This window comes from Sciurus carolinensis, chromosome 14, assembly GCF_902686445.1.
Source record: "Sciurus carolinensis chromosome 14, mSciCar1.2, whole genome shotgun sequence".
In the NCBI taxonomy this organism is placed as follows: Eukaryota; Metazoa; Chordata; class Mammalia; order Rodentia; family Sciuridae; genus Sciurus; species Sciurus carolinensis.
In genome coordinates, this window is record NC_062226.1 from 75,729,131 (window position 1) to 75,746,501 (window position 17,371).

The window sequence follows — 17,371 nt, forward strand, 5'->3', positions numbered from 1 at the left end:
TGCTTGTTTTTTATTTTTGTTTTTAGGAGGTTTTTGGTGGTATTGGAGATTGAACCAAGGGGCACTTTACCACTGAGCTACATCCCCAGTCCTTTTTATTTTTTATTTTGAAACAGGGTAAGTTGCCTAGGCTGGTCTCCAACCTGTGATCCTCCTGCCTCCTGAATTGCTGTTGTGCACCACTATGCCTGGCCAGATCTTTATTTCTAAATACCATTGTCCAGGAAAAGAATCAGGGCTTTCGAAGAGATAATTCTAGGACCTAGGTGAAGAGACTATAAGAGAAGTATCTATGCTGGATGTTGTGCTGGAATGTCTTGTGTGAGAAGGTAGGGAAAGAATAAAAATGATAAGATCTATTCATTTTTTATTGCTACACAACAAATACCACAAATTTAGAAGCTTAAGAAACATGCCAATTTACTAGCTCCTGGCTCTGTAGGTCAGAAGTCCAGCATGATTCACACTCCTACTCAGAGCATCATGAAGTTGAAGTCCAGCTATCTGTCAGACTGTGTTCCCTTCTGGAGACTCTAGGAAGAATCCATTTCCAAGTTCATTCAGGTTGCTGGCCAAGTCCACATCCTAGAAGCTGTAGTTTTTCTTGCAGTTTGCTTCCAGAACTCATTTCTCAGTTCCTAGAAGGTGCTCTCAGGTTTTTGTCACATAGTCGTCCCTCTATGAAGCCCTCAGGGGAGTTACTCTCACATGGAATCCCTCCCTCACTCTCTATCTCTCTGACTTCCTCTATGTTTGATTCTCCACTCATCTTTGAAGGGTTCATGTGATTAGGTCATATTCCCCTGGACAGTATCCCTATCTTTAGGTCAACTGGTTTGAGACTTTCCATCTGCAAAGTTTATCACAGCTGTACCTAAATGAATGTTTGAACAAGTAATTGGATGCTAGATCAGGGATCAGGAATTTTGGGGGCCATCCTATCCAAAGGGCACAACAATCAATTCATATAAATGTTTAGAAAAGTATTCTTTAGGTCTGTGGACTCCAGAGAATCCAATTAATTAGAATTCTTTAAAAGTGACTTTGATCAGAGTGTTTGTCTGAACTTCAGGTATTGCCAGAGAATACTAATAGCTATTCAACTTTTATTTATCAAAAAAAAATGGTGAAAACAGACACTGAGGTACTGTAAAGAGAAGAGAGGGACTTGAGATCATATGTATGTAGTAACCACTCTGAGTTTCCCATAGCCATCCTGGCACTGTGTCCCCACTCTACTCCTTTGTGGTGACTGAGTGTTCTCCGTTTCTGAGGAGGATGCCGAGAATCAGACCCTTAGGGTAGATTCAGACTGCAGTGTCACACAGCTGGCAGTCGTTTCTACTCATGAACCAAGGGAACCCTGAAGTGCACACCAATGTTAATAAATGACAAAATACAGGGTAAATAACAATAAATAGTAAAACGCATTTAGAAAAGAAGGGGCATAAAAGCCAACTCACATTGCCTTCCAATGGCTGAATGTGGGATAATTTGTGTAATACAAAAATAACAGTAGTGGGTTGCTCATAGAATAAAACAGATGCCCATAATATTTATGTCTATATGGATATACATAATAATTGAATAAATGGGGTGAAAGGAAACTCTTCCTTTATAGTAGAATTTGAAAAAATAAATGTAGAAGGCAAGATAGAAATTAATTGTAATTTGACATATTCCAGAGCAATAGTATTTTAGGCATGCTTTAGATCCTAAAATTTGTGGGCAAACTATGGTAATAAATGGGTGATTTACTTAGTCTCATGATGTGTTTCTAGAAGATAATTATTAGTAGTAAAGGAGAAAAATAGGAGCTGACCATATAACTTATTGGTAGAGTGAATACTTAGCATGCATGCAGAAAGCCCTACATTAGATTCCCAGCACAAAAAGAACAAAAATGTATTTGGGGTAATAGTAATTTTATTACTGAGAAACTTATTAGAATCACCCTAACCAAGTAAATCAAAGTTATGACTACCAATAATGAGAAAGGTAGACATTTTATGCATATTGGTATGAGCCATTGAAGACCCAATTTCAATTCTGTGGAGTATATAATTATGAGAAATAGACAAACAAGAATACATAATTATGAGAAATAGACAAACTAGAACTGAGGTACTGCCTATGAAACACTTGTCTAGTACTCTTCAAAAATGTTGCAAGGTGGGAAATGAAATCTACCAAATTATGCTATGTCTATGTATAAATATATCACAATGAAACATAATTACATATGATTATAATGCACTAATTGAAATAACAGTAATAGAAGGGAGATCAGTATACAATTGGATTGGGGAGTGAGAAGGAAAGGAAAGTTACTAGGGAATGAGAATGATCTCATATTACATTATGTGTGAATATGGCATAAGGAATCCCACTATTGTGTATAATTATAATATACCAATAAAAAAGTTTCAAGGTCATGGAAGGCAAAAAATGCTAAGGAACATTTTTGGTTAGAGACTAAGATGACACTACAACTAAATGTAACATGTGACCCTGGGTTGGATCCTGGACCAGAAACAAGGATGTTAGTAGGACAATGGTGAAAGTTAAATAAAGTATATGAATTTTGTAGCTTGTTTTAGGATTGGGGGGCAGGACTAGGGATTAAACCCAGGGGTGCTATTCCTTTTTTTCTAATTTATTTTTATGAGACAGGGTCAAACTAAGTTGCTGAGGCCAACCTCAAACTTGCCATCCTCCTTCCTTAGCCTCCTGAATTGCTGGGATTACAGGCATATGCCATTGTTCCCAGCTACATTTTTTTAAAAAGCCTACTTTGTAAATTAATAACTTCTTTAAAGATATTTTTTGAACCTTTGTGTGTGTATGTTAGATAGATATAGATGGATCTATAGCACCATGGACCTATATCTTCATATACATAAATCCCTTCATGTGGTTGGGCATGAGGCCCTAAGCAACTCAGTGAGACTCTGTCTCTAAATAAAATACAAAAAAGGAACAGGGATGTGGCTTGTGGTTAAGTATCCGTGGGTTCAATCCTCAGTACAAAAAAAAAAAAAATCACCCTACATGTATGTTATATTTATACATGTGATATAATATTAACATATGTATAGATGTTTATTTTAGAAAATACATGTATATATATACACATATAAAATATTAAATGTTTAATATCTTGAAAGCTAATATTTCCTCTGGAAATCTATGTGTTTATTTACTAAATGCTTGAAAATGCTTTAAAAAAAGTTGTCTAGCTACTTTTCACATCTTCCATTCATCTATCTAGAGTTTTTAATTCTCAACCTTTACCACACTGAACCTCCAGCACTTTGTCAAAGAAGTTTAGGTTTTCCTATCCCAGTATTCTTTCCCATGGTGGCATTCCTACATGAGGGTTTCCCTCTCGCAAACTGCAATTTGCTGAATTCTCCTGTGTCATCTCCAGTTTTGAGGACAGCACGTTGCTCTATAACCTTACTTATTTGACAGATCTAAGAAGGTTGATTGTTTGTTGTTTCACTTGTTTCAGGACAGAATGATAATTTCCAAGTTTCATACCTGCCAGATTGGAAACTGGAAATCTTATAAGAACTTTTATGTATGTTTAATTTCACATACCTTATGGAACATGCCATCCAAAGGCTACAGCATACATGTTCTCAATTGCACATGGGACATTCTTCAATATAGATCATATGTTAGGCTGCAAACCAAGTCTTAAGTTTAAAAATACTGAAATCAAATTAAGCATCCTTTCAGATCATGATGGTATAAAAGAAGAAATCAGTAACAAGACCAACTTCACAAATACATAATTTTTTTTCTGTACTGGGAATTAAATCCAGGACTTGCTCATACTACGCAAGCATTCCCCAGTAGTGGGAACTGAGCTATATCCCCAGTCCAATACATGAAAATTAAACAATATGCCCTAGAAGAACCAATGGGTCAATAAATAAAGTTTGAAATGTCTTGAAACATGAAAATGAAAACATACCAAAATCTATGGGACACAGCAAAAGTAGTTCACAAAGGCAGGCTTGTAGCAATAAAAGTCTTAAAAAAGAAGAAAGATCTCAAGCAAACGATTCAACATTTCATCTCAAGAAACTAGGAAAACAAAAACAATTAGATCTAAAATTAGTAGAAGGAAAGAAACAATACAGATAAGAGCAAAAATAAACAAAATACACACACAAAAAAATTACCAAAGGTCAATGAAATGAAGGGTTGTTTTTTTTTGAAAAGATAAACCAAATTGTCAAACTGTTATCTAGACAAGAAAAAAACAGAAAGAAGACACAAACATAAAATTAGAGGAGAAAAAGGCAACATTAAAACCAATATCACAAAAATGCACAGGATCATAAAAGACTATTATGAACACCAAAATTTTAGAAGACATTGATAAGTTGCTGAATATATACAAACTTCCAGGATTGAGTTATGAAAAAACAAGAAATCCAAAAAGGCCAGTAACAAGCAATGAGATTGATTTAGAAATAAAATTATATAGTTTTGCTGTCATTGTTGTTTCTTTGTCTGGTTTGGTGTCAGGAAAATGCTGGATTCATAGAATGAGATTAGAAGAATTCCCTCCTTTTCCATTTTTTGCAATAGTTTGTGAAAAACTGGTATTAGTTCTTTTTTAAACATTTGGTAGGATTCAGCAGTGAAGCCATCAGGTCCTTGGCATTTTCTTTAGGGGAGGATTTTATTTCCAATAGTCTTCCTCCTCTGAAACCTCAGAAGCCAATCTTTACTGTCCACAATTCTATCAGCATTCGGGTCTTCTGAGCTTTCACCAGAATCTTTAATTAAGGTCTACTTACAATATTGTCAAACTTTTCCAGCTTGTATAGCTAAACTTTTCAAAACTCCTCTTCTTATAAACCAGTTCCAAAGGATTCTGAACAACATGGTCAGGTTAGTCACGGGAACAATCTCAGTTATTGGCACCAATATCTGTTTTAATCAATTTTTTTATCACTGTGATAAAAAAAAAAAACCTGAGAAGAACAATAAAAGGAGGAAAAGTTTATTTGCCTCATAGTTTCAGAGGTCTCAGTCAATAGAAGGCTAACTTCATAGCTTTAGGCCAAGGTGAGGCAGACCATCATGGTGGAAGGGCATGGAATGGTAAAGTGACTCAGGAAGAACAGAGAGTTCCACTCACCAGGCACCCCACACGCATGCCTCCAGTGACCTATTTCCTCTAGTCACATCCTATCTGCTTATAGTTACCACCCAGTTAATCCATATCAGTAGATTAATGGACTGATTAGGTAAAGGTCCTCATAATCCAATCCTTTCACCCCTAAACTTTTTTTGCATTGTCTCACACATGAGCTTTGGGGGACACTTTATGTCTAAACCATAACAACATTAAAATGATCATTCATATGATCAAATGGGATTCATGTCAGAGATGCAAGGATGGTTCAACATACACAAATCAATAAATATGATACACTGCATTAATAAAATGAGAGACAAAAACCATATCATTATTCCAATAATTGCAGAAAAGGCATTTGACAAAACTCAACATCACTTCATGATAAAAACTCAACAAATTGGATCTAAAATAAACGTATCTTAACACAATAAAGGTCATATGTTATAAACCCACAGCTAACAAACTGAATGGAGAAAAGTTGAAAGATTTTCTTCTACATTCCAGAACAAAATATCATACACATTTCCACTGCTTCTATTCAACATAGTACTGGAAGTCCAAGCCAGAGCAATTAAGTGAAAGAAATAAAAGGCATCCAGCTGGAAAGGAGGAAGTTAAATTGTCCTTGTTTGCAGATGATTTGATTTTAAATATATAAAACCCTAAAGACTCTATCAAAAAACTGTTAAAACTAATAAGGAATTCAGTAAAGTTACAGGACACAAAAATCAGTAGCATTTCTTAACACTCATAGTGAAACATCTGAAAAAGAAAAAATAATTCCCTTTGCAAGAGCATCAAAGAAGGAAAAATATTAAAATTTCTAGGAATAAATTTAACCAGGAAGTGAAAATCTCTATAATGAAAATCTCTACACAACACTGATGAAAGAAATTAAAAAGGACACACACAAGAAAAAATGAAAGAAAGAAAAGAATTTCATGTTTAAGGGTTGGAAGAATTATTAGTGTCCATACTACCAAAAGTGATCTACAAATTCAAGGCAATCTCTATCAAAATATCCATGACATTCTTTCACTAAATTTTAAAAAAATCTAAAATTTGAATGGAACCTTAGAAAATTGCAAATAGCCAAAGTAATCTTGAGAAAAATAGAATAAAGTTGGAGGAATTACACTATATGAATATACTATGAAGCTATAGTAAACAAAATGGTATGATACTAGAATAAAAACTCTTACGCAGACCAATAGAAGATAATAGAGAACCCAGACATAATTCACACATATATAGCCAATTGAGTTTTTAAAAAATTCCTATCAAGAGCACATATTTAATATGCATTGAGCATGTGTGTGTGTGTGTGTGTGTGTGTAGTGCTGGGGAGGAAACCCAAGTCCTTATACATGCTAGGTACATGCTTTATCACTGAACTATATGCCTAGCACAATCTTTTCACTGAACGGTAATGCAAAAATTGGACATCCCTGTGTAGAAGCATAAAATTTTAGATGCTTGTTTTTCATACAAACATCAACTCAAAAAATTGATTAAATACTTAAAATTTAAGATCTAAAACTATAAAACTACTAGAAGAAAACATAGTAGAAATTTTTTCCAGCATGGGTCTAAGCAATGATTATTTTGGATCTGACCTCAAACGAAAATGCAACAAAACCAAATATTAACAAAGTCAAACATTTTAGGTAAAACAAAAGAAACAGTTGACCAAGTGAAGTGAGAGCTGTTAGGGTGGTCTGTGACTGGATGGGGCAGCACATCAGGCAGCCCACGCATGCCAAAGAACAACCAATCAAACTCTGACAGATACACCCTGGTGGCCTTTTGAAACTGCCTGTCAATCAACAGAGTCCCCAGCCCACCCCAGGGGGACACTAAACCCTCAAGCCTTCCCCCACCTATCCTGGACTACAAAAAGACCGGCCCATCAGATCCAATGCTTTCTGGTCCCTTCACTCTGGCGGGCCACTGATCCCAGTAAAGCTTTGTTCAGCCGCTTTTGGTCTGACTCTCTTTTGGCTATGGCATCTGATCTAACAACAGCTTACAGAAGCAAAGGGCTATACATCTGATAGAGCTAATATTCAAAATTTACAAAGTACTCAAATAACTCAGCAGAGAAAGAAAGAAGAAAGGAACATTTTGGACTTCTCCAAAGTAATCTTGAGAAAAATAGAATAAAGTTGGAAGAATTACACTATGTGAATATACTATGAAGCTATAGTAAACAAAATGGTATGGTACTAGAATAAAAACTCTTACGCAGACCAATAGAAGATAATAGAGAGCCCAGACATAATTCACACATATATAGTATATGTGTACTCTGAAGTATCCTCAGAGTATTAAAAATTGAGGAGACTGAAGATGGCAGATTAGAGGAAGACTGCGTTCTCAATTGCTCTGTGCTCAGGATTCAAGAAACAAGAGCATTGTTCACAGCAAAGTGGGTGAAAGAGGGATTTCATGAAAATTTTAATACTGGACAATCGGAGTATCTAAGAGACTCAGAAGAAAGAACGATAAAAAGTACATTGAAGCCAAACATGTTGTGGCAGCAGCACTGGTTAGCCACAGAGAGAAAGGACAAACACAGAGAAAAACACAACAAGCAGATTTGACGTGGAAAAACCTGAAGATGAGAAAAGCAGCCTGGATTTGATTAATCCAGAAGCTGCACAGTGAACTGGTTTTTGAAAAGTGCTGTGGAGTTTTCAACTGGCAGAGAGCTGAGGTGGGAGCCATCTTGAGAAGGTCGCAGGAGATCACAGCAAACACTGTTATATGCCCCAGCAAGCAGTATGTGGCCTACTGTGTACGTAGCAGAAAGTGAGTGAAACCAACACAAAGAAGCCTGTACCCAGGGGGGTTCGAGTCAGAAACACGGAGGCCAGTACAACTCATTTTCCCTTTGAGGCTGGCAGCTCATGTAACCAGCTAAATAGGGTCTGGAATCTGAACAGGTAAATGTGAATACACTCAAGTACTGAGCTTGGGAAGACTGTGTCTGTGGGCAGAAGAGTGGGTGGAGGATTGGCTCCCCTGCTGTGCAAGAGTAGAATTCTTGGGAGGCTCCTGAGATTCAGACTCCCCAGTAAAGATCTGCATCTTCCAGCCCTAAGGGTATGTTGATTCCATTTCAACAGAGAAGACACCACCCAACAAAGCCCCTAAGGACTGATTAGACCTAAGCCCCAAATGCCAGAACTCCTTTCATAGAACTTGCAGCAGTCCCACCCTGGAAGTACATTGATCTTATCTGTGTAGGCAAAATTCCAATCAACAGTACTTCCCATTCTATCCTACCAGAAATTGGTGAGAGGGAAAGCTGAGAGGTATTTCAACCAGTTTCAGCTTTAGGCTACTCCAACTGGCAACTCAGTGAGCAACACAAAAAGAGGAAGAAGTTAAGGATCCCATAACAATCCACTGCCCCCTACCCCTTTCCACTGCCAAAGAAGAAATGGAAAGGAAAATAGGACATAGGCAGTGACCATCAATTCTCAATGACTGTTTTGACCACCTTAGTGCAGACAAGACAATACTTTCATGTTTCAGTAAGAATCTTTGTGGTGGTTGTTCTTGATGTGCTGATTGGTTCATGGACATATATACCTATACATATTTGTTAACATACTGAACACATTTGGGGAAAAATTGACAAAGGTTTATGTTTTTTCTCATTGTAAATATAGATATAGATATAGATATAGATATATAATTGTAAACCGAGATTTCAGAAAGGCAGACGTGAACAAAATGGGAAATGAGAAGTTTCAGAACCTAACAAATCAACCTAAAGAATGAAAGTGAAAAAAGGTGTATCTGTCCACAAGCAAAGAAAGAAAGCTGGAAAATACTCTAATGAAGTATAACACACCTTCCAACAAAGGAAACCATTAAATCATCTGGAGAAAAAGCAAAGTTCTTTAAGCAGCTACAGAGCTTTTGTGCTCTATAGGATAGGTACAGGATACCACAAAAACTCCCTGTCCTCCCAGATTCCCAGTGTCCAGAGTGCTATGGTACTGAGAACTCATGGAGTTCATCTATCCATCTTTTCCTGACTTCCCAACTAGGATAATTTTTCCTGTGTTAGGCTCTCATAACCCCATGTACTCCTCTATCATAGAAATAATCAGGAATGTAATTTTATGTTTATTCATGTGATTGCTTTATCTTCTAACTTTCACTAGGCTATGAATTTCACAAAATCATGGACTATGTCTGATTTTAGTCACATGGTATCATTAACAAGTAACTTTAAAGCTGGTGCTTCATAAAAACTCAACGTTGAAGACAAAAAAAAAAAAAAATAAGCAAGCAAACAAACAAGCAAAGATTAGAGAAAGAACTGTATGGAGTGCTATCTAATCCCCTCCTTTCAGTTGATAATTTTGACCTAAGGCTAAAGCTGGTCTTTAGTAAAAGAATCTAGCAATTCAGATCCACAGTGCAGAGCCAAAGGTGGTTCTTTCCCTTTTAGGAAGGAAAGATGGACTAGCATGGAAAAAAAAAAAAAATCCCTTCTAATTTTTGTATTTAATCTATCCTGACTGTATTCCCTGGTGAAAGTAAACTCAGGAAACCTAGCTACCACCATTTTAGAACAGGAAAATATCTTAACATAGTGACATAAATATATAGTCACTTCTTTGCAATCTACCACAAGTGTAAGAATTAATTACAATGCTTGGCCACATCCCTTCCTCACATATAATTTTACTTGGGGAAAGATGTCCATCTTCCCCACAGGTGAAGGGCCCTAACTCCCAGCTGATAATCAACCTGTCTGCCCTACAGAACCTCATTAACTCCACAGTGGAAATGCCAGAAATGGAACCAAACAAGAAATATATTCTGGGAACTCTACATTTCACTTGCTATGCCATTGCAATCAGAATCCTTGTTGGATCGCTTCGTGTCTGCCTCACATACATGGGAAGTGATACTAGATTTGTACATATAAATGCCCAGTAAAACCACCACTGAAAAGGATTTTTAGAGAAGTTGCTTCATTTCAGCATTACTGCAGCATAGTCTGTACAAAGAAACAAACACACAGAATTCCATGTGAAACTCACCATAATATTATACATCTGAAGACTCATGTGAAGCATCTGATTAGACCTCATAATCGAAAAGAACACTTAAATGTGATCACTTAAATTTACCCTCTTTTAAGGTAGATCAACTGAAAACACCTCACTTGGACAATTGCAGTAAAGCTGTACTCAGAAAGATTTTAGTAAAGTTTAATCTTTTGTGTGTCATTTAAAGAAAGTACATAAAAAAGAAAATGGTGTGTTTTGGTTAAAGATACTGTCCTGATGATATTATTTAATGCCATGACACAGCAGCTATTTGATAACTTCCATGCTTATTAAAAGTCTACATAAAAAAAAAGTCTATATATCCCATGTTTTTTTTTAACTATTGACCGAGGTCCATTAGCAGATGATAATATCATTTTAGTGAGTCCAACAAGCATTTTCAAAAGCCGAAATAGAACTGAATATACTAAAAGTTTTCATGAAACTTCTGTTTCCTCTTTCTATACACATCCGTGTATGTGTGTGTGTGAATGTGTGAACATATCTCAGCACATGAGAGAGAAGAAAGGGAGCCAGTACAGGTAATGATGAAAAACAGAGGTCTGGGAGTGTAGCTCAGTGGTAGAGCTTTGCCTAGCACACATGAGGTCCTGAGCCCAATCCCCAATACTATGGAAAGGAAGGAAGGAAGGAAGGAAGGAAGGGAGGGAGGGAGGGAGGGAGGGAGGGAGGGAGGGAGGATGGTCGTGGTGTCAGATTGCATAGGTTTAAATCCTAGGTATGTTATTTACTAATTGTGTGACCTTGGGCAAAATATTTACTATATCTACATCTAAACTTTCTCATTTGGGATCATAATAGTTTCTACACCATATGGTCTGGGAAATAAGTAAGTTATCACAGGCATCTAGAATAGGAACTGGCCAATAAGAAACACTACTTTAGTATTAGTTTTAAAAAATTGTGTGTATTTGTGTTTATAAATGTATGAATGTACACATATTGAATTGTGATATAAAAACCTAATTCTTGCTATGGGTAATAGTCAAAAATGCTTGAAAGCCACTGTTCTAGATAAAATTACATACCCCACCCCAACAAATTATACAGGCCAAATTGTAAGAACCCAGAAACCACTCCGGACATGGGAACTCACATAAGAGGGTTTATGAAGCAAACAGAGGGTCTCCCTGCAGGGTAAGAGAGAAAATGAGAGGAAAAGAGAGAGAGCACACGCAAGAGAAGTGTGAAAATCGAGGAGGAGAGAGATAGAAAGAAAGTGAGGAGAAGAGAGAAAGAGAATGGCGGGGAGCTATCCTTAAGCAGTCAAATTTGGCGGGCAAATAATGGAGAAGGATACTTGCAAGCTGACTGATGAACCAATAGCTAGCTAGGATGTTCACAGACTGACAAGAAGTTGGGAGGCAGGGAAATGACTGCAGCGTAAAGGGCAGGGGAGCAGCTTTATATTATATTACACAAATAATTTTCTCTTTTGCTTAAACTCTTAGTAACCTAGAGTTAAATTTAAGACTCAGTTACGATGTCTACCTCATCCCAGATGTCTGTAAGATCTATTTCACCTCCCTTTGATCGGGGTTTCTTCCTTCCTTCATTCTTTCTCTCCCTCTTTCCCTTTCCTTTCCCTCCATCCCTATCTTCCAATTCTCTCTCTCTCTTTTTTTTTTTTTTGCTGTCTTTGAAATTTTCCTTAATCTCTTTTTGAAATATGTCAACTTCAAAACACATTAAAAATAAAATGCACTTGGTTTTACATATTTATAAACCAGAGGCAGTGGTTCCTAAATACCTTATAAAATAGATATCCCACTTACACCCTAGGGCTGGAGATATAGCTCAGTGATAGAGCATTTGCCTAGCCTGCATGATTAGATTGATCCCTATACCACTACCAAAAAATAAAAATCCGGGGGGTGGGAGGGTTGGGGGGGAAGGGAAAAAATAACAGAATGAATCAAACAGCATTACCCTATGTAAATTTATGATTACACAAATGGTATGCCTTTACACCATGTACAAACAGAGAAACAACATGTATCCCATTTGTTTACAATAAAAAAAAATCCTTCAATTACACCCTAGATTTCAAATGTTAAAAATCTGTAACTATGAAAAAAGCGATTTCCAACCTTATTTCAATAATTTTAAAATAAAAATGAATAATTTACACAATTTAATATAATTTTTAAAGTTAATTGTCAGATTTGTAAAATAAAAACAAAATTTCTAAGTTTAAAAAAGAATACTCAATCCTTGCAAGCTTTGGAGATGTCTTTTTGCTCATCACTGATAAACTAAGGCCTTTGCAGCCTCTTAAAAAGAAAGAGCCTTATTTGATAAATATTAATATTAAGTACACATGTACAAACATATCTATTTATATGATCTCTAAATACAAGTAAACAAATGTGTGTGTGTGCACATATAGTACAGTAATTTATTCAAACACACATACATATACACACATACAAATATATGTATTATATGTACGCACACACTGTCAGTCTAGAGTGATTCATCATATCTCATGGAAATAAGGCAACAAATACAGTTTACATAAATGCATACATGCAAATATAAATAAATGTATGTTTCTAGATAAACATAGACAACATAAAATATATTGATACATAAATATATAAACATTACAAGATAAATAAGTAAAAAAGTGATTAAAGATAAATTCTTCTAACATCAAGAAAAACTACGAGCCATCTGTGGAGGAGCATACCTGCAATCTCAACAGTTCAGGAGGCTGAGGCAGGAGGATTGTGAGCTCAAAGCCAATCTCAGCAACTTAGTGAGGGCCTAAGCAACTCAGCAAGCCCCTGTCTCTAAATAAAATATTGAAAAGGGCTAGGGATGTGACTCAGTGGTTAAGTGCCTCTGGGTTCAATCCCTGGTACCAAAAAAAAAAAAGACAGCAAGAAAAATTAAAAACCATGAACCCAAAAGATATTTGGTTAAATACACTGGTGCCAAAAGTAGAGACGCAATAAAAGCACAGGAAATTACAGGTGATAAGTTTTCTGAAAGGGACTGAGGTAGTCCATTTGTTTTAGGCATGACATTTATATCCTCTTTAGATAAGAGATGTATAATAAAAGTGCCATTATTCTAGATTTAATTCAATTTTGGTTTTTAAATTAACCAGAACAACTGACTCACTTGCTTAACCATTTTAGTGGTCAAAAACAATTATAAAGCAGAATCAGGAACCCAAATGAGTACATTTTTTTATGGATGGGACAGTTTCTGAAAAAAAGACTTAACATGGAAGAAGATGAAAACGAAAACAGTTAGGGAACTGACTCCCCATAGATTCCATTTATACATACTGCATTAGCTTGAATAATTAAAGACAAATTGTACAATAATCTTTCTTCTAATATTTTTTTAAGTTTCAAAGGAAACTGAGACTACATATATGAAACCAGCTTGTGGTTACATGTATGTAGGTTGCTGGGGCCAACTCCTAACTGCCTCCACATGGATAACCTGTATGATTCTTAGGCTGTTTCTTACCCCTGGTCCCAAGTGACTTGAAAACCAAACAACTCTGATTCGGCTGAGAAGAAGAAATCATGTCTTACTGTGAGGACTAAGATAATTATCCACGGATTTGATTACCAGAGGAGCTTATTAAAAGAAAAACACAGGAAAAACAAAGAATTAAGGAAGACTAAAAAGCATAGTCATAAATCATTCTCTGTATTCATCCTAACAAACATATTATATGCCTAACAAATAGGTCTTAACTGCAGTAGTCAATGACCATCTGTAGGGGATGCTGGAAGTACCTTGCCTGATCCTCTCTACAGGTTGGTGCACCTATACCCCAGCAGCCAGGGGGCCAATGGCCTATGGCTGCTCCCTTCTCTGGAGAAAGGCCTCACATAGACAGGAGCCTCTTCCCCTGGGAGGTTAGATGCTGCGGTTCCCTACCTCACCTCCATTCAAGCAGCCCATAGCCAGTGACTAACGTGGACACAAAAGCCCTGCTCTTGCCCCAGACTTGCATGGGTAGGCTGAACCTAGATCCAGCTCAGACCAGGTGCTCGCCTAGGCTTTCCCCTGCCTACTCTGCTTCCCTCACTCTCATTCTCCTGCAGCACTCCTGCAATAAATTACATGTACTCAAATCCCTGCCTCTGCTTCTAGCTAACATGACCTCATACAACAATAAAACATAAAAATTTTATGTGTATTTGGGAGACAATATCAATATCTTCATATGGAATCATTCCCCTGTGAGGGATGCTTAACCACTGATCCACATCCCCAGCCCTTGTGTTTTTAGTTTGAGAGCAGTTCTACTAAGTTACTTAGGGCCTTGCTAAGTTGCTGAGGCTGGCTTTCAACTTACAATCCTCCTGCCTCAGCCTCCTGAGTAGCTGGGATTATCAGACGCCTAGCCAGGACTGGATTTCTTTTTCTTTTTCTGTCCCGACCCTCAGGACATCAACGAGGACGACGAACCTAAGAGAGAAGGAATGAAAGGGACAAGAGACACAGGGAGTGACAGCAAGAAAGGAATTCTGATCAAGCTGCAAATTTTTATTGTTCTCACGGGTATTTATGCTGAGGGAATGAGGGGTATGACGAGGTGCAGGTTGGTTGGCTGTGTTCTTCTACTGGGCTCCTGATAGGGTGCAAGTTCGCGCCGGCGGGAAGGTGAAATCCCGGAAGAGAAGCAGGGATGGCGCCATAGGCGCCATATTGTCAGAACTATCAGCCAGGAGTGGGGAGGGGCGCTGCTGCTTATCGTAAAGGTCAGAACGTTCTCAGAATGAGAACTTCTTCTTGGTCCCTGACATTTTTCTTTTGTTTTTTAATTAAAATATTTTTTATTTTTACAGACACATTTTGATTCATTGTACACAAATGGGGTACTTTTCATTTCTGTGGTTGTATACAATGTATATTCACACCATTCATATATATAGGGTAATACTGTTTCATTCTACTGTTTTTCCATCCCCACCCCCCACCCCTTTTTTCTCTACACCATCCAAACTTCCTTCATTCTTCTCTTCCCCCCACCCCCGCCACCCCTCATTGTTATATATTGTCATGCACTTATCAGAGAAAACATTTGGCCTTTGGTTTTGGGGCTTGGGCTATTTCACTTAACATGATATTTTCCAACTTCATCCATTTACCAGCAAATGCCATAATTTTATTCTTTATGGCTGAGTAATATTCCACTGTGTATATATACCACAGTTTCTTTGTCCATTCGTCAATTGAAGGGCATCTAGGTTGGTTCCACAATCTAGCTATTATGAATTGAGCTGCTATGAACATTGATGTGGCTGCATCACTGTAGTATGCTGATTTTAAGTCCTTTGGGTATAAACCGAGGAGTGGGATAGCTGGGTCAAATGGTGGGTCCATTCTAAGCTTTCTAAGGAATCTCAATACTGCTTTCCAGAGTGGCTGTACCAATTTGCAACTCCACCAGCAATGTATGAGTGTGCCTTTTTCCCCACATCCACGCCAACACTTATTATTGCTTGTGTTCTTGATAATAGCCATTCTAATTGGAGTTAGATGAAATCTTAGGGTGTTTTTAATTTGCATTTCTCTAATTACTAGGGATGATGAGCACCTTTTCATATATTTGTTGATCACCTGCAAATCTTCTTCTGTGAAGTGTTTGCCCATTTCCTTAGCCCATTTATTGATTGGGTTCTTTGTATTTTGGTTGTAAAGTTTTTTAAGTTCTTTATAAACTTTGCAGATGAGTGCTCTGTCTGAAGTGTGCGTGGAAAAGATTTTTTCCCACTCTGTAGGCTCTTTTTACATTGTTGTTTGTTTCCTATGCTGAGAAAAACTTTTTAGTTTGAATGTATCCCATTTATTGATTCTTGCTTTTATTTCTTGTGCTATGGGAGTCTTGTTAAGGAAGTCTGGTCCTAAGTCAACGTGATGGAGATTTGGGCCTACTTTTTCTTCTATTTGGTGAAGGGTCTCAGGTCTAATTCCTAGATCCTTGATCCATTTTGAGTTGAGCTTTGTACAGGGTGAGAGATAGGGGCTTAATTTCATTTTACTACATATGGATTTCCAGTTTTGCCAGCACCATTTGTTGAAGAGGCTTTCTTTTCTCCATTGTCTAGTATGAGGCTACTGTACTTATGTGGGTATGTCTCTGTGTCTTCTATTCTGCACCATTTATCTACTTGTCTATTTTGGTGCCAGTACCATGCTGTTTTTGTTACTATTGACCTAAGGTAGAGTTTAAGGTCTAGTATAGTGATACCTCCTGCACCACTCTTCCTTCCCAGGATTGCTTTGACTGTTCTGGATCATTTGTTCTTCCAGATGAATTTCATGGTTGCTTTTTCTGTTTCTATGAGAAATGTCACAGGGATTTTAATTGGAATTGCGTTCAATCTGTATAGAGCCTTTGGAAGTATGGCCATTTTGATAATATTAATTCTGCCTATCCAAGAACATGGAAGATCTTTCCATCTTCTAAGGTCTTTCTCAATTTCTTTCTTCAGTGTTTTGTAGTTTTCATTGTACAGATCTTTTACCTCTTTGGTTAGATTGTTTCCCAAGTTTTGTTTTTTTTTTTTTTTTGAGGCTATTGCAAATGGAGTTGTTTTCCTCATTTCCCTTTCAACTGTTTCATCTGTTATGTATAAAAATGCTTTAGATTTGTGCGTGTTGATTTTATAAATATATATTTTTTTGCTGAATTTATTTATGAGGTCTAGAAGTTTTCTGGAGGAGTTTTTTGGAATTTCTAAATAGAGAATCATGTCATCAGCAAATAGTGAGAGCTTAAGTTCCTCTTTTCCTATTTGTATCCCTTTAATTTCTTTAGTCTGTCTAATTGCTCTGGCTAGAGTTTCAAAGACAATGTTGAATAGAAGTGGTGAAAGAGGTTATCCCTGTTTTGTTCCCATTTTTAAAGGGAATGCTTTCAGTTTTTCTCCATTAAGAATGATGTTGTTGAGATCCAAGATGGCGGACTAGAGGGAGGCTGCGTTCCTTGTCGCTCCATAACTCCGGTTTCAAGCAGAGGATATCTGTTTCTTGGTGAGGCAGTTTTTGCTGCTTATCGATCTCCTGCTGTTTACCCCATTTGTCTGCTGTGATCACCTTCAGTCTGCCAGCATATCAACGCCTTTTTTGAGTG